The sequence below is a fragment of the Meriones unguiculatus genome, chromosome 9, assembly GCF_030254825.1.
Source record: "Meriones unguiculatus strain TT.TT164.6M chromosome 9, Bangor_MerUng_6.1, whole genome shotgun sequence".
NCBI classification, from domain to species: Eukaryota; Metazoa; Chordata; class Mammalia; order Rodentia; family Muridae; genus Meriones; species Meriones unguiculatus.
In genome coordinates, this window is record NC_083357.1 from 56,413,295 (window position 1) to 56,434,915 (window position 21,621).

The following is a 21,621-nucleotide window of genomic DNA, read 5'->3' on the forward strand; positions in this document are numbered from 1 at the left end:
CACCTGTTTGCGGTCTGCAGGCTGCTAGACTTTCCCTAGGTGACCCCAGCAGCACGGTTTCTTCCTTCCCTGTGGGGTCCTCTCTGGACAGGGGTTCCCAGTCCCTGTTGTACTGGGGCACGCAGCTTGTCTGTACTGCTGAGCTGAGCGCGGCATGAGCTCAGTTGTGTTGGTGGTGGGTACGCGCCATCCTAGAGACCTTCTGGGGAAAGTCTGGGTGACCCGTGATCAGACTGGCAACTTTGCTTCCCCGTGGGGTTTTCTTGCGACTGGGACTCCCAGTCTCAGGTACCCTTGTGCCCAGGGATCAGCCTGGGAAAGTGATTGGGACACGCACGCTTGCGGCTCCAGCCTGGAGACACAAAGCTCGCGTTACCCGGGATTTCTTCTGGGTTCTGGCTGTGTATCTGTGAGTGGACCCAACCGATTCCCACACTGTGTTGAGCCTCCCCTCACCTGGGAAACACAATAGATGTAGTTTCAGGGCCCAGAGTTCAGTCTCCTGGTCTCTGCACAGAGAGTACTGTCCTGCTTCTCAAAAGCGGTGCTCTCCCGTCGCTGCCATTTTGGCTCCCCCAAAAATGCTCTGATTAGCCATTTTTAATTCACAACTTAGCTAACTTCCATTTTCTTTAGCTCATTCCTGAGTTTTCATCTGATCACATAAACACAGTTTTTAATATTATATTTTATCTATAATTCCTGTAGTAGCTTGATCTGGGAAAAGGAAACAGAATTTCCTTCCCAGTCTTACTCTGTTTCAAAGTCTGTCATTGAAAAAGAAACTGTATGGATTGGAGAACTGATGTGATATTTACTTTTGATAGTGTTGTACACATTCAGGCCCTAGACATTGGGATGGCTCATATCTGTTGATGATCTGCCAGCTACACTTCTTGCTGATTCCTTCTTTCTTATTTCCTTTTTTTAAATTTTTATTTTGGTCTTGTGTTAAGTATCAATGTAGTATGTTAGCAAATGACACTGTTTCTTCTGAAGTTCTTCTAAGAAGTGAGATTTAGGAGGGAATATTGTGTGACATTATTTCTGGTGAGATGTAGACAAATGTATATTCACTCCAGATAGGGAACTAACAACAGTGTACATAATGGATACCACCGAAGGCCAACTTGATGAGACAGAGAGTGTTTTGGGGGCTAACCTACAAGAATATCAGAGTGCTTACTTGCAAGAGCAGAAATGTCTCAATGGCAGCTGCATCGTAAAAACCTATTTAAGTAAGGGTGGCAGCTCATAAAAGCTGGAAGCTTGAAGTGCACTATAGAACCTGCAGCCAATTCATCAGGTGAGAGAGTGCCATTTCCACTTAGTTCCATTGGTCTAAACCTCTTTCCAAACCACTCAGGTGATGTCTCCTTTGTCTAGACAGCTCAGCGTATCTAAGAGTGTCTCCTTACACTTGTTACTGCTTTACTTATACACGCCTATGGAGGGAGAAGCCTACTGAGTATAGTCAGTTTTGGGGACTTCCTCAAACTTCTGAGTTGCTCGCTTTTCTGAGCACAAAACATGTCTTTTGGGATAGGATGTTTCACTTCTGTTCAAGACATCCAGTTGTTTCACCTCCCCTCCAACACCCTGCCTTAAAATAGTCTATTATCCTAATTAAGACTACCTCCATTTTTGAAGGTTTACATTTCAAAGAAACTGCTGTAAAACAGACAGGCTTGTTCTCCTAGGTTCCAAGTAGTCTTATGGACTCACTGTATCTTCACAAGTCATGGTGCATCCATGTGCTACCCTCATATAGCCATCCTTCCCCACTGCTGGTCTAGCTGACTGTGGTGATTCAGACTCAGCACCAGACACAAAGACAAAGATTTGCAACTTCAAGTGTCTTTGACTGCTTCATTTGTGATGGCTCTGCCTCTCTGAGTTTAACTTTCATGAAGAAATTATGTTCTTTTCTTTTTAGCCCAGATACACAGACCTAGGTGTATGTTGTTATCATGTATCTTTAAGAGAAAACAACAGTTAAAGTCATTCCAGTGTAAGATTTTTGATTATAGAAATATTTTTCATAGATTTTATGACCATTTTTTTGCTTAAAAGTTTTAAGAAATATTAGGAGAAAACAATGACTGTTTCCAAATTTCATAGGAGTGTGTTTTAGTTAGACACTTCTTATGCATACTGCAGGTTGGAACCTTCCTGTTCATCATGTGCAGGTGTTCTTCTCAATTGGGCTCCTGCGATGCGCTGTGCTTAAGGAGCTCCAGTTTTTGTTCAGCTTGTGCTGTTACTTCAGACACTGAACTGGTTCCACGTGGGCACAGAAATATTTCATTGAATCTCCCACCCGTGAGGCTGAAATGATGAGGCTGATGGACTTGGCTGACTTCTGGAAGATGACAGAATAGCGGCCACTGCTTTCATTGTGATGATAAGATGAAACTTGATGAATAAGGAAAATCATGTCTCCACTAGGACGTTGTTTGTACCAATAAAGTTGGTAAAATCTCATACTTGTCTCATAGGAACAGTCCATGATGACCTGTTCCCCTTCCTGCTTGTTTATAGCTGGTTGTACTTGAGTCACTTTTTGGGCTATAGAGAAGTCTGTGGGAACAATTAGAGAACAGAGATGAGCCTGTAAATTTGAGAATAAAAACTTATAGGAATTCGATTAACCTAAGACCAAGAGATAACTTCTGCTTGTTTTCCCCAATCCCTATGCCGTTGGCCTTAAAAAAAAAAAAACACCATATGCCTAGAGCATCCTGCTTAGGATCCTTAGCTATATGTAAACATCTATACCAGAGAAGGCCAAGGCCACCAACAGGAGACAAGGATTCGGAGAGGCATGTGACACAGGTCCCTCTGCATCAGTGTGTCTGGCTGCTCTGTTCTGCTCAGCATCCAATGTCTGAGTGCCTGGCAATTGTATGTGTGTTCTCGCCTGTGTTCTTACACTGCACCCCAACCAGGAAACGGGGTTTTGTATGATCACAAGTTCTAAGTACAAAGAGAAAAAAAATGCAGCTCACCACAGACTTTTACTTGCTGGCTTGTCTTTTCTGGTAATTAGAAGAGACAGCACTTAAAAGGAAGCTTGAGAATATCTGTCCCTGCTGAGCAGTGATGTTGAGCAGAAATACTTACTAAGTGTTAACATGTATTTAATTTTCTCCATTCAGAATCTAATATAATTTGATGTTATAAAACCTCACAGTTTTGTGTTTTCTGTGAAAATGCTGTTATTGAAAACAATGTTAACACCTTTTTCTTCCTTACAGGGTAATTAGGACTTATTTAAATTCTGCAACTAACAAAGCTGCTTCTAAACCTCAGGATTAAAGTCCACCCATCAGAATTTTGGCAGTTGTTCATTGATTTATGTCTTGTGAAATTATAAGAGGAATAAATGTTGGCTGTTAGAAGCAGTAGAGATTTTGTTTCAGTGTGTAAATTGTTTGCTGTACAACATGAGGTCTTATATTTGGGCTTAAGCATTGTGAGGTGCATCTGTAATCCAAGCACTCAGGAGCAGATACTGAAGGCTTGGAGACTCACTGGTTTGCCAGTCTAGTCTGATCAATGAGTTCAGGTTCTTTGGCTGCTTTTCCACCTCTTTCCAACCCCTCCTTTTCCCTTTGAGACTTGTCAAATTCCAGCCCAGTCTCTAGGGACTCAAGCCAAAACCCATGACCCAGAGGCCCTAATCCCTGTCACCTGCCATACTGAGATCTTCTAGTTGCCTTATAAAGCTTTGAGACACAGGAGGAGTTCATCCTGCCAGAAGGAACTTGCCCCAAACTCTTAGGAGAATGTAGTTGACAATTAAAAGATGTCTGTAGCCCTTGAAAGGGTTAGATTAACTTTGTAAACTGTATGTCTTCTAAAGCCTATAGCTTTGAATTTTCAGTTCAGGTTAAGCTAAAGCCTCTTAGTACCTTTCCAGAGAATGGAGGAATGTGACCATATCTGTGAGGACAGATATAAAAAAAGGCAAGCAAGCAATGACCTTCACTCAGCAAAAATAGGACCAGACCCTTGTCTTTGAGATAGCATTTCTTAGCAACGAACCCAGACTTCTTCTGAGTAGCTTTTGACCTGCAGCCAAAAGTCTGCAGCCCCTAATCTTCAATGATGAGCTAACCACCCCCACCTTAAATTGCATCTGCAGCCACACTTGGCAGGATTGGCCAAGCTTGAGCACCTAAGACTAACCAATTATATTACTTTATAGCTTCCTCATCCAATCCTAAATTGCCAAAACTAGAACTTCAAATCTCCCGCAATTTTTCTTTTAAAAACCTAAAGGCCTTTGTCTCCGGGTGCCACTCTTTGCTGACCAGCAGGGGTGACCCCATTGTGCAATGGTTAATAAACCTCTTGCTTTTGCAACGAGTCTTGGTCTGGGGAGTTTCTGGGAAGGGTGTGATCTTAAACTCCTGAGCTGTGAGACTCCAGGTCTTACACCCTCAAAAACCAAACTGAAGAAATCAAACAACTCAATCCCACTATGAATTAGCTTCTCCTGAACACTGTAAAGAACTCTGCTGAAACAACAAAGATGAAGTGAGTAAAAAGAAAAGAAAATTCCAACCAACAAATTAACTGCAGATGCTTAAGTAACAGGAATAAAGTGCAGAAATGAAAAGAATGAGTGAACCCAATATAACATATCTCCTCCCAAACCAACATATTCCATAGTAATAACATTTAATAAAAATGACATGAAATAACCTCTGGGCAATGGACCCAAAAGAATGACTATAGCTATGGTCAAACAACTCAAAAAAGATAAAGAGAACAATAACTGTATTTGATCTCTAATTTAACTTAAGCAAGGTGGGTGATACTAACTTAGTTTTTAGCAATAATCTTTTGCTTGTGATGAATATGAATGATAACATACAGGAGAGAAGCCTACCATAGATGTCCTCTAAAAGACTCCACCCAGCAGGGGATCGAAGCAGATGCTGAGACTCACAGCTAAACTTTGGGCAGAACACAGGGAGTCTTATGGAATAGTAGGGAACTGCAGGACCTGGAGGGGACAGGAGCTCCACAAGGACACCAACAGAGCCAACAAATCTGGGCCAAGGGTGGCATGCATGGAGAGAACCTAGACCCTCTGCTCAGATGTAGCTGATAGGCATCTCAGTCCCCATGTGGGTACCCTAATAAGGGGAGCAGAGGCTGTTTCTGACATTGACTCTGTTGCCTGCTCTTTGAACACTTTCTCCTGGCAGTGACTCCTTGCCAGGCCACAGAGGAAGAGGATGCAGGGAGTCCTGATGAGACTAAATAGGCTGCAGTCAGTTGGTAGGGGAGGAGGCCTCTCCTTTCTGAGGACTTGGCGATGGAGATTGGGGGAAGAAGGACACAAGGTGGGACCAGAGGAAATGAGGGAGAGAGCTACAATTAGGATGTAACAGGGAATATTTATAAAAATTTTAAATTAAATAAGTTTTTGGATAAGCTCAGCTAACATTTATGCTTCTATGGGAATATCATAAAATGTGAAATATTTTGGAAAAATAAGATTTTTAAAGTAATGTCTTTCTTAATTAGGGCTTTAACTCAGAACAAATAAACTATTGATTTTATTTTAAACTTAAACACTAATATTTAAATGCAAATAGCAAATGATTATAACATAGCTACTGCTGCTTCTTATCACAATCCAAGATTAGACTAAAAAGAACAAATGCTCAGAGATGTAGCTGACCTACATTTCATCACTATATTGTCTACTGAAAATTGTTAATAGCTTAATTTGAGGCCTGAATGAGAAACATCTCAATTTATTCCTTAACTATCATGAAACTAGTAGAAATTGTTCTTTTTTACACCCTTCTCACTAAACGTTACCTGTTTGTGCTTCCTAATCCTCGGTGATCTTTATTCTTCGTGAGCTCTGCTTCCATATAGTTTACTTTAATTGTCATCTAATTGTATATCCCAACAATTTTTCCTTCTTTTTCTTTTCCAATGAAATAAATAATAATAATAAAAAAGTTCATGTGCTTTGGTACAGCACTGCCCCTCTGTGGGCAAACATGGAATTCTTCACCAACAGTCAAGCTAAAAGTTCCTAAAAGTTTGTGTGCAGAAACCTCTGCATGAGTGAGTTTTCCTCCTGCACCAATATTCCTTCCAATAGAAAAGGCTTTGTCCTTGTTGAGAGCAGAGGTTTTGTGCTTTCTGTCCTGTACTGAGGTGTGCCTCACCGAGATCTGGCATACTTGCTTCGGATACCAGACACACTTGGGACCAACAATGTCTCTGCAGTGTGACATATGCACCACACCTGCCCTGAGGTCTTTGCAGAGCACACAGTGGGCTCTCAAGTTCTATCACTGTCTATGCTCCCTTTCCTCCCATGTTAAAATCAAGTCAGCATGAGCCATTCACACTGACAAAACATGGTCTTATAGAGACTTTAAATTTAGATAATTTTAAGTGATAATTTTAAGCACTCTATATAGTTCTTTTGTCCATGTTTTTTCTTTCAGAAAAATCTAAACAGTAGAAAGATGGCTAGAATTGAGAGGGGTTATATTTTGTTGACCCCTAAAGTAGAGTACCTTTTCAGGCAGTTATTAGTAAGCCACACTCATTATGAAAAAAATTTATCCTTTTCCAAACTGGTTCTTCTTTCTCTTTCAGTGAATTAGAACTTTGTACATATTATATCTAAAGTTATTTGAACAATATATTTCAAATTATTTCTCCTGATTGCTTGTTTGGCATTCTGTTTTCTCAAAGATCCCTATTCCTCTTCCCTCTCCCAAAATTCAAAACAATATTAACTAAAGTTGAACAAAGATAGGTAAATAGAAAGATAAATCACAATAATAAGTTAGAAGATTCAATAGCTTTAGTTTTCCCCAAGGCCTACTAAAAATTCAATGAAATATCAAAAGAATTCCCACAAAATTGTTTTCATAAGAAAATAATTAACTAGAGACTTATGAATAAGAAGGTAGACTAGAGGATTTTTGTTTGTGTGAGCTAGTAAGATAAAGTCAGATTAAGAAAAATGTAGAATTAATCTCAAAGACAAAATCAGAGGAAGAGCTTCAGAATCTACAAAACAATTAAATAGAAGTAGAATAGACAGTGGAAGAGGCAAAGGGGAAGGATCAAGACAGGAGCCTATCATAGCTGTCCTCCAGAGGCACCAACCATCAGTGGATTGAAACAGGTGCCGAGACTCAGAGCCAAACACTAGGCTTTGGGTGAAGCATCGGGAGTCTTATGGAAAATTGAGAGGAAGAAGGATCTGGAGGTGCCAGGATCTCCAGAAGAAGAGCATCAGAGCCAACTAACCAGGGCCCAGAGGGCTTTGTGAAGCACCAATGAAGGAACATGTGTAACAGGACCTAGGACCTCTACAGAGATGTAGCAGATGGGCAGCTCAGGCTTCATGTGGATTCCCTAGTAAGAAGATCAAGGGCTGTCTCTGACAGGACTCTGTTGCCTGCTTTCTGATCATGCCCCCCCACCCCCAGTTGGGGGCTGCCTCACCAGGCCACAGGGAAAGAGGATAAGCTCAATCCTGATCCCATTGAATTGAGCAGAAGTGAGGGAGGGAAGTGAATAAATAAATTAAAATATAAAACGGCTCCCTGCAAAGGGAAAAGGGGAACCCAATTAGGTCACCTGAACAACTTTGTCCATGAAATTCTCTGGTTGGGGTCAAAGGGCCCAGAGCAGGTGTTTATTTTACTTGAATATTTTTTTTCCACAATAAATTCTGATCATGGTTTCCCCTCTCCCAACTCCTCCCCAGAGCAGCTTCTAGAAGGTAAACAGCTCTATCATCTTGGGAAGCCCACAGCAGTAACAAGCCACAAGTACAGCTTATGGATATCCATGAGACAGTGACTCATCCAGTGAACAGGTGGTGGAGAGAAATCCCATTTTGTTATAACTTGGGGTAGAGGTCCAGTACTTCTTTAAAAGAGTCTATGATTTAATAGTGAACTACTTGGGATCATAACTAGCCAAGAAGCCATAATTTGGCCAAATGTTGGGTAAAGAAAGGTCCAGTGAAGAAGTTTTGAAGAGCAGAAAAGTTGGACACCAAGGAGCCAAAATGTGTAGGTGTCAGGAGAATCATAAAATGCATGTGGATTTTGGACCCCCTCTCCATGGCCGAGAAGAGACCTCATCATCTGAGAACAACATGGGGTTTGACAGCTCTAAGACTGGGGATATTCAGACTCTGGAGACACCAATCTATCATTCCTGGATACAGAGATCAAAGATTCTGAAGTTTCAGGAGAGATCAGGAGATCTCCATATGTCCCTCAAGCACGATTATTAATTCTCAGGAGGTCTTGAAAGGACAAGGACCAATCCTGTGGTTGTAGGATCTCAAGGCTGTGCTGTTTCCCATGCTCCTAAGGCACTTGAGACATAGCCCCCAAACTAAACATTACGTGCCCCACATGGCACCCAACATGGGGAGACTTGAGAGAGTAAGAAAATCTGCCTAATCCACAGAACCCGAAGGCTAAATGCATACAGCAGAGGATCCTGGTACACAGAGCAGACCGATACACAAAGAAGCAATGAAGACCCCTCCATTGGGTATCAGACTCTTGCTTGCTCAGTGTGGGATCAGCAGCAGCATAAAGCGTAGGAAAGAGTGTGAGTCCACAAGTTCAGTGACCATCTGCCCATGGATACAACAGTCTCCACCTTTCTGGCTCCTGGAAGAGGCTGCTTCAGCACCTCCTCTTTTTCATCTTTCATTTATTTTAACCCTCATGACTTTCTTTTTCAATGAAACATTTATCAGGATCTTTCTTTATATTTCAAAAAGCTGGTATTTTCATTTCTTTTAAGGATTATTTTGTTATTCCTTGAAAATTTCACATACCTCCCACTTCCTTTTGCCATACCAAACATCTCTCCCTCTGACTTTATTGTTTCTCTTTCTCCTTTTCTTTCCCCCTAAGTCCAGTTCTTTCTGCTGACATTTGATGGGTGTGGGGCCATCCACTGGGACACTGGACATCTGCCGGGACCCATATCCTCAAAGAAGACTCTTCCTCCCTCATCATATATCAACAGACAATAGCTCCTCACTAAGGACTGGGACCTTTTCCCCACTTATGTATACATTTTGGTCGGCTTGGCTTTTCTAGCATCCGTGGAACCCTGGGTTGAATCCTCAGAAAAAAGAAAGAAGGTGATCTATGAGGAAAATGGAATGCTTTTAAACATAAGAACAGTGTTATACAGGGGTCCTAGCCCAGTGAAACTCCAAGAATATGAAGACACAAAGGAGGGAAAAATACACTGTAAGTACTGCTCACATCTGTTTAGCAGCATAGAAACATGTGGGGTGTTTCCGCATCAATAGGCCAGACACATGTGCCTGCCATTGCTGGCCTCCACCATGGTCAGGACTGAATGTGCTTGAGACAGCAGTGTCCACAGCAGAGTTTGCATGGATGACAGCTTTGGATTTTCATTTCTTCTGCTTTGCACATTTTGGGAGGTCAGGGCATTGTGGCTTAAATGTTCACATTGCCCCTGTGGGCTTTTCCCTGTCCAGTTTGGCATGTCCACTGACACCATGCTTGTTTAGCTCATGTTTGAGCACTCATATTGGTGAGACTTTATGTGTTCAGCTTTCTGGTGCTACCAATGCTACTAGAAGACACAGCAACCTTCTTCATCCTCTGGCTCTTGCAATCTTTCTGCCCTCTCTTCCACACTGTTACCTGAGCCTTAGCTGTGAGTGTGTGTGTGTGTGTGTGTGTGTGTGTGTGTGTTGTACATATATCCACCAGGGCTGGGCTCTACAGCTCTGTGTTTTAATTGGTTGTGGTTATCTATACTGGTCTCCATTTACTGTAAAGAGAATTTTCTTTGATGGGGGTGAAGAGTACACTTGTCTATGAGTATAAAGACAAATATTTGTAGGTTGAAGCTCAATACTGTGGTTGCCCAGTGCCAAATGATCAACCCTGAAAAGACATATAACATATATACAAACAACATTATATGGACAAAACAGGTTATATTTAGTAATAGACATACATATATACATATATATACATACATAATATACATGTATATTATTTTAAAAGAGGTCATGCCTCTGATGGATAAAAGAGAGGGTTATACGAGAGCCTTTGGAGGGAGGAAAGGGAAAGGAGAAATGTTGAAATTACATTATAATCCCTCCAAAAAGTTCATGTTTGTTTATTCTTCCCATAAGCTTCTCTGTTAGTCCCAAGTTGGACATGTACTTCAGGAGTGAGTATATATTGAGAAATGAAGATTAAGACCAAAGTCCTGAACCAGTGAGGCCAAAAGCTTAACTGAGGATGAAACACTGCCAGAACTGGAAAGAGACATTGAATTAGACAGATGTTCTTTTAGGCTTCCTGATTTCTTGTGAGTGGTAAGGGCCACACCCACCTAGCTGAAGGTTTGCGTACAAGCTGCAGGTGTGTGGGGAGCACTGTGGCTCCACAGCACAGAAATAAGTGCCTGAGTCTGTGGTCTGGGAGGAGGAAATGTACAAAGAGCTGCGAAGTTCCATAGTGACTGTCGTGGATGTTAGTCTTCCACTCTGCTTTGTTCCAGAAGGATTGTAAAACAGGCTGATGAGAGGTCCCCCAGGGCTTTGGTAAAACCACTGCAGCTGGGTTGCTGTGGAGGAAAAGTTGCACTGCAGTGTTGCGTTTTCTCCTTCCTGCAGAGCCAAGGTCGCAGGTCTCTGCTCCACTTGTTGCCCTTTTACCCCTGATTGGAAACAGAGACATAGATGGCTGTCATTGCAGTGTCCCCTGAGCCCTGAATGCACCCCCATGTCCTCTGAGAAGGTGGGAGCTCTGCAGGACTCCTGAGCTGCTTTCCCCACCTCAGGTGCCCTGAATGTGGACAGCCAGACTCACAGCAAACCTGGGTGCACAGAAGCCCCAGCAGAGAGCACAGCAGCCTCTTCATGGTGCTGGTGGGACTGCTGGAGACAGAAGCAAGCAACCACCCCCTGGCTGTGGGGGCTGTTGAAGTGTCTGTCCTCCTGCAGTCAGCTCCACCCAGAACCCTGCCAAGCCAGACCCTGCTGAGTTCCCTCCCAGCCTTGAGAGTCTGAAGCTCCTCCCACACCAGACCTGCCTGAGAGTCTGGGTGGAACATAGTTGGAGGGGGGTGTGAACATTTGAAATGGCTGAGATTATAAGCATTGTGAATGATCTTTGAGGAAATTTGTCTTAACTGCAAAACAAGGATACTTTACACAAATCCTTAACAGAGTTTACAAAGGAGTAAGTCATTGGATGCAACCTACATGAAATGGAGAGCATTTTAATGGAGAACATTAAAAAGAGGAACAACTAAATTTTTTCACCTGGAAACTGATGCGTGTTCTGAAAGAATCTTTGTGACCTATGAGTTAAATAAAGTGAGGTATATTCCAATCATGCAAAGTAAAATGCTTCTAACCGTTTTTAATGATTCCCAGTCTTGGAAGAGATGAAATGTGTGTTGTGCCAAACACATCTAAAAATATCTCTTACACTCTAAGAGACTGAAACTTTTTCTGGACCTCACACAAGAGTTATTAACATACCTTATGGTTCCTTAAGACTTATAGCTATTATTCTAGAGTGTACTGAGCCTGTTTATTTAACCTCCCTTTAAGAGAACAATGTAACAACCAACATTACTTGCCTTGGATTCCACTGTAATCAAGTTTTACAACCTAAGTTAATGCATAGCTCTGATGTTAATTATGGATACTTCCATGCTTCCAACACAAAATAATGCATGTGTATGCATGTTATAAAAATAAATGCCAGAAACAGCAAACATAGGTTGAAATCAATCTTATAAAATAATAGCTGCCATATATGTTAAAGACAACATACAGATATTGTTTAATAATGTCTGTTTGCTTGTGATCTGGGGCATTTGGTGTAGGTTGGAATCAATGACTTATCCCTTTATAAAACTCTGCTAAAGATTTGTGTAAAGTATCCTTCATTCCTTCTCCATGTGATGCTTTTTGTGCTGTTCAATAAATATAGAACAGAACCCCTTTGTTGGAGACATACCTACACAGACACGAACTCAGGAACAAGCAAGGCAAGAAAGCATCTAGGGATAAACAGGTAGAGACTCATACAACAGACAGATACATGCATTATGGAATGATGGAAGTCACAGGGAGGGAAAAGCAGGGAGTTCAAATCCAGGTCTGGCCTTAAATTACACCATGGGGGTGCTTTTTAAATGTTTTTTCCTTAAGGCAGCATTGAAACATTTTGGGTAATCAGAGGCTATTTTATTAAAGTGTTCAAACAGATGCAATGTTTATCTGAAATGACATTTAACCTTTGCTATAATTTGAGTGTCAATTTGTCAAATGACTCCATAAGGAGGAAGAGGAAAACTAATGCAGGAGTGCTGTGTTCCAGAGTGACATCAGACAGTGCTGCTGTGCTATTGGTGCTTGGTGACTGCAGGGAATAATGTACTGTGCATTCACAGCAATAAAGAAGTATTTTTTAAAGTTCTTACTACAAATGTGATGGCTCAAGAAATGAAACTAATAAAGTAAAGGAAACCCAGAATTTGCTGTGAAACAACTCACAGCCAATCTTACACCATCTCAGCTCATCATTGCCACAAATGGTACTGGGACAACTCATGTGCTCAAGTTCAAAGAGAACTCTGTAGGATAATTGGGGTAGACTTTTGATATGGGTGTAAATGTCCTTCAGGAATAAGATCTTTTCTTTGCAAAATGAGAAAAAAGTAAGCGGCAACTAAGTTCTATCCTGTGGGAAGGAAGCAGTTCCCAAGATCCCACTCTGTCTGTACCGTCGCCCCCAGGGAACATGCCAACTCCCTGGAAGTGCTGATGCTGGTATCCTGGTGTCTTGCTCTGCAGGGGGGCGTTCAGGTGGTTTGCGTCCAGTCCAGGTGGTTGGTGTCCAGTTCTGCAGAGGATCACCTAGCTCTCTCATTCCCACTGTCTGGCGGTCCTCAGGTGGAAAGATTTTCATCCTTCCCGTGCTCAGTCTGAAAGCCCTCCACTACTGAGACAGGCTCACTTCCTGCTGTAAGCTTCAGGAGGCACTGGGGACCCAGGTGAGGTTGTCACACATTCAGGAAAGGATTCTGAGGGGCAAGAAATGAGCAGCTGCCCCTCAGCCCCAGAGCAGCTGCAGCACATGCGCAGATGCAGCCATCAGGTCGGGTAGCCCCTGGGCTCTGCATTCTCCTGCTGCATCAGTGCTGTGTGGACTCAGCCACAGGTGGGTCTCTGTCCTGAGTGAAGCCGCACCATGCTCTTTCTGTGAAGATGAACTACAGCAGAGACATACTCACAGAGCACTCCAAGCCCAGGATGCTCAGCAAGGTCAGCAAGGGGAGCAGGAAGCAGCTCCCTCCTCCTGGGAGAGTCCCAGGAAACAAAGCCAAAGAGTGAGAGAGGAAGACAGAGGGATTTAGATACCTTCTCTGCAGCAACATTGGTTGAACTATTATGAAATGTCATTCTTGGCCAGTCTGAGACCATTCTGTCACTGTTTAATATATGTTTAGTGAAAACAACCATTTGACTTGTACATACATTAGGTTTTGGTGTCTTTGATCTAATCTGCATAAAAGCCCTATCCTCTCCTTAGAGTGCAGTGTTCCCTAGGGGCCAAATTGAGAAATACAATTTCACCATTTCTGTGTGTTTCTTTCTCACTGTCTTTCTAGGATTGAATTTCAAAGCTTCTTGATCATAAGCTGAACAAGAGCAGTTCTTTCTATGGCATAAAATCTGTGATTTTTTAAAAAAAATAGAATATAAAGTTGCAAACTGAAAATGGAACAAACTGTTTTAGTTTGAGACAATTATAACACCTTTACATATTTTAAAGAAACTCTCAGAAAAACCCCAGTATTCAGAAAAATCACATGATGTTATACTGCTAAAGTCGAAATGACATAATCAAGGTGCTCCATGAGTACACAGTTTGACCGAAGCAAATAGAGACAGCATTTTCTCTTTCTCTCCACAGGGAACTTGAAAAAAATGTGTTGCCATAAGAAGAGCCAGCTAGGAACTGCGACAAAATCATTCACCTAAATGTCTCAAGAAAATAACATACTCAGATAGCCTGCCACAGATAATCTGCATTTTTGAGAAACTCAAAGTCAAATTCATCATGTATCAGGATGATTAGACTTATGCAAAATCTTGTTGCCTTTTTTTAATGAAATGTAACCCAATCTCAAGAGGGATGGCTGTCATATCTTAGGTCCTTCCAACTGCAGGAGACTGTGACATGAATGCACACTAGAGGGCAGGCACTGTGAGTATCTCCCTCCAATCTCACTACCACGTTTAGTGTCCTCATTCTTGGGATGTACTTTGAATGTTCCATTGTGCAAAAAAGTACATATATTCTAAGACTTAACAGGTACCTTTCAAATGAGGCAATTTTGTGCCCAAGGAAGAACACAAAGGACAGAATCCTCTTTAGACAGATCAGCGTGCATAGTGAGATAGCAGCGAACAGTGAGAGCAGAAAGAATATTGGAAGTAGGTGGACAGGAGAAAGGTCCCAACACCAAAACTGGAAATAAACCAACATAACTTTGAATTAAGGAACCAAGAAGCAAAAACTTATAATGTAAACCAGAGTTAGCTAAAGGCTGCGAAATCTTGGTGGCAACTCCTAAGTCTACAACAAAGAGGTGGTGAGTTACATGAATAAGTCCAACTCAGCCATTCACCCTGGCCATATCCAAATATGTTTAAGGCTGCTTTATCATCACCTGGCAAATAAAAATGTAATAGAGAGGAATGTGAAGGGGAAAATCCTTCAAAATGTTTCACTTTTTGAAAATGAAAACTTCAGACCATGTGAGCACACTTCTGGGCTCTTCTCAGGCCTTGGACCCTTTTGAGAAAAGGGTCTGATAGCTCACATTGAATGTCCAATCACAAGGAAGTATTCTGGGGAGCTTTTCACCTACATGTCCTAAAAAAGGTACCTTCTTTCATTAAATTAGTGTATTTCATCTATTTCCTTTTACAAAATCATTTAATCAAATATTTTCACATCCATATAAACGTGATTGGATCTAATCAACCCCCATCCTCATCTTTCATATTCCTGTCCTATTTACCACTTTTCCCTTCCAATTTGGCGCATACTCTCTCTCTCTTTCTACCAAGTTCATTTAGTGCTGTCAAGTATGTGCATGGCCATGTGGCCACCTAGTGTCTGAAGAAAAGTGACTTTTACCTTCCCAGTAGCCATTAATTGCCAATAGTTTCTCAAGTAGGGGGAGGCTCCATGAGCCCCACCCCGCTCACACAGGGATTTTGTGCATGAAATCCCAGCCACTGTGAGTTCATGTGAGCAGTTGTACTGTTGTGTGTTGGTATAATGTTCTTTTAAAATGTATATACCTTACCCTTGTTAATTCAAATGCTGATTTCCCCACCCCCAACTCTCTGGTTTCAATCTGGATATTGCATTGTGATACTCACTATAAGCATCCTGTCTCAACTCTTGTGTAAACAGGACACAAATAAAGCAACTAGATACAATGTTGTGCAATGGGAGGAGCCAGAGGACAGGAAAGAGGGGAGGAGCTAGAGAACAGGAAGGGGCGAGAAGGAGGAGGAGCAGGAGGAGAAGAGAGCAGGAGGAGAGCAGAGCTGGAGGAGAGAGCTTGGAGGACTTGGAGCATGAACCAGAACTAAGATTTCACAAAAAGCAAGTATCATGTGGGAAATATAAATGTTAGGAAACTGAGGGCTTGGAGGTTTAGGAGGGAGTAAATATTGCTCAGCATTGTGTTCTAGGTTAACTAAAAACCCAGTCTCTGTGTGGTGATTTGCTTATATAGCTGCTGAGGATTAACAGCAGCATTACTAGAAGATAAACCTATAGTAGATATTGATAATCAACTACAACAGTTGTGTCTTAGAAATAATGTTTCTCTACAGACATCTAATCTTCTGGCTCTTATACTTTTCCTTACTTCTCTGCTATGATACCTGAACTTCTGGGTGAAGTGTATGATACAGTTTCCCATTTACTGCTGAACACTCTACAATCTCTTATTCTATGCACCCCAAAGGACAGCTTGTTTCTGTATTAATAGCAACTACTGAAAAATAGAAGCTTCTCTGGTAAAGGTTGAGAGATGCACTAATCCATAGGTATCAGGTAAGAAGTTAAGGGAGAGTTTATTGCTAAGTCTATTTATAGCAGAATAATAGTGTCCTAGGATCTCTCCTTGGGCTCTTTTCTGCTACTTTCCCTCCCAATTGCATGCACTGTCTCTCTTCCTAGCAAGTTCATTCAGTGCTGGCAAGTACGTGCATTGCCGGGGGACCACGGCCCCTCAGGGCCTCCATCTCTGAAGACATGACTCACCAAGTCATGGTACCAGGCAGAGATCCCATCTTGTGGATCAGGCTTTAAATGCAATCAGAAACCATCTGATTACTCCCATATAACATATGTGACACGGTGACTATAGTTGTGGTTTCTGGATAGCTAGAGCTGAAGAATCAGCTGTGGTTAACTTAACAAGAAACAAGAAAAAATGAAGTGAAAAATTTGCTTTACTGTGACAATTGATCCTTGTTATCTTGGGCTGCAAAATCAGTTGTGATTTAAAAGAGACCAGCATCACTGAGAAAAATAAAATCTGGGGAGTATTTCCTCTGTATGATGTCCTGGTCCAGAGAAAGCCAAGACCACACTAAAAACCAAACTTAGTAAAGTGTAAGAGCCTTCCATGTGGTGGTGTTTTTGGCAATATGGAAGGTGGTGGATTGAAGAGAAACAGGCTTAGAAAGATGTGGCATGGTTTAGGTCTCTGAAGAGGAAAGGAGAGGACACTGGTGAAGGTGCAGCCTAAGTTTTAGTGAAGACCCCAGTGTATTGGAGATGCCAGGACTGCAGGATGACTGCGGAGAACCAAGGCAGCTGTGTAGTGGAGCAGGCCTGAGCCTAACTGATAAGCTACCTGTATTGTGCATGGCAGAGCAGAACTTTGAGGCTAGCCAGACCCCTGGCAGCCCACGATCATGAGTGAGTCTTAGATACTGAGCACTGAGCTACAGAATTTGATTGTTACTGCTCGGCTTTAGTTCGCCGGCCCGTGTTTGTATCTTCAGCCTCTGTGAGCCCATGTGACCCCTGCTTAGTTGATTCAGTGGGCCATGTTCTCCTGGTGTTCTCCATTTCCTCAGATTCCAACAGTCTCCTCTCCTCCTATTCTGTGGGATTTCCAGAGCTCCTAGGAAAGAAACCTAATAGAGACCACCAATATAGACTCATTCTCTCATTAAAATGTCTGGCTGTGGGTCTTTGCACCCACTTCCATATGCTGCCAGAGGAAGGCCCTCTGATGATGACTAGACAAGGCACCATGGCTATATCAGAATATCGTTAGGAATTATGTAATTGATTTTTTTTTGCCAGTCATGTTTGCTTCTACTCTAGGTCTCTTGTCTATCCAGTCTCCAGTTCCTGGCCTTATACTTAGTGTAGGTCATGGACTCCCTTTCATGTCCTGGGCCTCAAGTCAAATGCAACAAGTAAATTTCTTGAATGTTTGCATCTTGAAAAAATATTCCAAGCAAATAAACCTAAGAAGCAAGACAGTGTAGATATTTTAATATCTGACAAAATAAACTTCAAACCAAAACTAATCAGAAGGGATGGAAGAACGCTATATAGTCATCAAAGGAAAAATCCACCAAGAGGCTAGTGCAATTCTAAACACTATGTACCAGACACAAGGGCACCCACGTTCCTTAAAGAAACATCACTACAGTTAGAATCACACATTGACCCTCACATAGTTAGAGTTGGTAATTTCAATACCTCCCTCTCATCAATAGACAGAATAGCCAGACAAAAACTAAACCTAGAAACGCTGGAATTACATGACATTCTAGATCAGGTGGACTAGTAGATATTTACAGAAAACTTCACCTAAACACAAAAGAACATACATTCTTAGTACCTCATGGAATATTCTTCATAAATGACCACATACTTGGATGTGCAAGTCTCAACAGATATAAAAACAATTAAAGTAACACCCTCAATTCTAACTGTCCACCATGGGTTAAAGCTGGATACCAGCAACAGAATGTTTACAAACTCATAGAAACGGAGCAACTCACTACTGAATGAAAAATGGGTCAAGGCAGAAATTAAAATCTTTTAGAATTGAATAAAAATAAAAGCACAAACCTATGGGACACAGTAAAAATGGTTCTATGAGGCAAGTTCATACCATTACAAATCTATATTAAAAATGATAATTGGGGAAATTTCATATTAGCAGTTTGTTGTCATACCTGAAATCCCTGGAACAAAAAGAAAAAATAACACCTGAAAAGAGTACTTGGCAAGAAATAATCAAAGTCAGTACTGAAGTCCATAAAATAGAAACAAAACAATAGAAAGAATTAACGAAGTGAAGAGTTAGTTTTTTGAGATTGATAGATAGTCTTACCAAACAAACAAAAGACAGAGAAAATCGATCCAAATTAATAGTTTTAGAGGCAATTAAGAAGCATCATAACAGATACCAAGGAAATCCAAAGAAATATGATGACATACTTTAAAAATCTGTACTCCAAGAAGACAACTCAGCCACTCCTGATCAGACCTAATTGACTAGGATCAGAAGGAAGGAAAAGAAGTCCTCCCCTACCATTGGACTTGGGGAGGGGCATGCAGAGGGTGGAGGGAGAGAGGGATTGGGACGGAAGGAGGGAAAGACCCACATGGGGGATACAAAGTGAATAACGTGTAGTTAATAAAGAAAAAAAAGCAGAAAAAATAAAATAAAATTTGGGGAAATTGTAAAAAAATTATGTACTCCACTAAACAAGAAAAATTAAATACATAAATACATTTTTTGATCTATATTAGATCTCAAAATCAAGATCAGGTAAACAATTTAAAAAGACCCAGAACCCTGGTTAGATAGAAGCAGTAATTAAAAGTCTCCCAAACAAAAAAAGGCCTATGCCAGATGGATTCAGGTCAGAAATCTACCAGAGTTTCAAAGAATAATTAAATCCAATATTCCCCCAAATATTCTGTATAATAGAAAATTTTCTTTAAAAGCCCATAATTACCCTGATACCTAAACCACCAAAAGGTCCAACAAAAGAAAATTACAAATCAATATCACTTATAAACATAGATGATAAAAAATTTCAATAACATATTTCCAAACCAAATTCAAAAACGCATCAAGAAGATTATCTACTGTGATGAAGTAGGCTTTATCCAACAGGTGCAGGGATAGCACAACATACATAAATCAATAAACATAAGCACATAAACATGGTAGAAGACAAAAACATATGATCATTTCATTAGATGCAGAAATGGCCTATGACAAAATTCAACACCCTTTCATGATAAAAGTCTTAAAGAATCTAGGGGTACAAGGAACATACCTCAACACAAAAAAAAAGCAGTTTACAGCAAGCCCATAACCAATATCAAACCAAAGGAGAGAAACTCAAAAGCATTTCCACTAAAACCTGAAGCAAGACAATGATGTTCACTCTCTTTGTATCTATTCAACATCATACTTGAATTCTTAGCTGGAGCAACAAGACAACTGAAGGAGGGCAAGGAGATAGAAATAGTATCAAAGAAGATTTCTACGTATCTTTATTGAGAGATTGAAGGGACTCCAGTCAGCCCAAGTATGGGAAACATGGCTCTGGCAGGCCTTGCCCTTCTCTCCTACTCACTCTGCCTTGCTAAAACCCATTAGATTCCATGGGATGGATCTTAGGATTGGGCCTGGCATTGGTTGGACAGTCCCTCAATCTCTGCTCTATCTGTGCTATCTTTGTGCTAGCTGGTCTTGGAGGTATGGTAAGTTTTGGATTGAGGCTTTTGCCAGTGGGTTGGTGATCTCCTCCATCCATTAGGAGACTTGTCTAGATAAAGGGTGTCTCTTCAGTCTTAGGCACTAGGAGTCTTGGCTAGAATACTCTCATATTCTCCCAGAGGCCTCTTCTGATTTAGGTCTGCAGCTTGTCACAGAGATGCCCTCACCTACCATTTTTTTTTCTCTGCAGGTCCTCTGCCCTCCTGCCCCTATTCTCTCCAGGTCTGATCTCTACCCTTATTTCTCTCTGTGCTACCTTTTCTACCTGTTCCACTCTTTAACCACTACTCCTTTCTATTTTATTTTCCCTTTCTGGGTAAGATTTATGCATCCTCCCTTTGGTCCTCCTTGATACTTGTCTCCTTGGGGCTTGTGCATTGTGAAATGTCTATCCTCTAATATAGGAATAAAAGCTGCTTATATGTATACATCTCAGTCATAGGCTTCTCCCTCCTCTCCTCCCAGTCCCACTCCCCTATCCCCCTATTCTTTAGAATAGGAGATCCCCCTACCATGTGTATATACAATGTGTGTCTCTCTGGGTCTGCGTTACCTCACTCAGGATGATCTTTTCTAGTTCCATCCATCTGTACTCAAATTTCATGATTTCCTTATTTTTAATGGTTGAGTAATATTCCATTGTATAAATGTACCACAGTTTCTTTAACCATTCTTTGGTTGAGGGACATCTACGTTGTTTCCAGTTTCTGGCTATTACAAATAAAGCTGTCATGAACATGGCTGAGCAAATGTCTTTGTTATATCTTTCGGGTATATGCCCAGGAATGGTTAGTTAGGTCTTGAGATATGGCTATTCCCAGTTTTCTGAGAAAGCACCAGATTGATTTCCAAAGTGGTTATACAAGTTTGCACTCCCACAAGCAATGGAGGAGTGTTCTCCCTTTTCCACATCCTTGTCAGCATGTGAAGCCAACGTCTATTACTATTAACGATACTCTGGTATGCCTGCAGACAGGAGCCTACCAGAGTTGTCTTCTTAGAGCCTCCAACCAGCAATGACTCAAAACAGATGCTGAGACTCAGAACCAAACATTGGGCAAAGCATGGGAAGTCTACTGGAAAAGAGAGGCGGGGGAGGGTGGGAGGAGAGATGGTCCTACAGGTGACAAAAGCTCCACAAGAATATCATCAGAGCCAATCAACAGGACCCAGAGGAGCCCATGGAGTCTGAAGCACTAACCAAGGACAGTGCATGGGATGGTCCTAGGTCTTCTATATATAAGCAGCTGATGGGCATCTTAGGCTTCATGTGAACCCACTAGTTAGGAGAGTGGGGAGTATCTCTGACATAGACTATGTTGCCTGATTTTTGATCACTTTCCCCTGATGAGAACACCCTACCAGGCCACAGGGGAGGAAGCTAAACTTAGTCCTCAGGTGAAGAGATGAGCTGGGGTGTCTGGGTAGGGGGAATCTCCTATTCTAAGGAATAGGGGAGGGGGAATATGAGAAGGAGGGTGGGGCTAGAAGGAGAGGAGGTAGGAGCCTATGACTGAGATGTAAGTTGAATTAATTAATAAAAATGAAAAAAGAGCCATTAGATTACTTTCCTAAAGTTAACCACGAAGGTCCATTCCCTTATTTGGCCACTTTCTGCTCCTGAGGCTGATTACCAAGATCCAGCTATTAATGTATTGAAGTCCATCAGTCAAAAGCCTCCTTTGACTCACCTAATTAACGTGCCTAATTAAAATGAAACACATC

General features: G+C 41.5%; 1 pseudogene; it reads right to left on the bottom strand.

The window, feature by feature from the left end:
- Positions 1-10,413: 10,413 nt before the first annotated feature.
- Positions 10,414-10,944, bottom strand: LOC132656357 (T cell receptor alpha variable 22-like; annotated as a pseudogene).
- Positions 10,945-21,621: the final 10,677 nt, after the last annotated feature.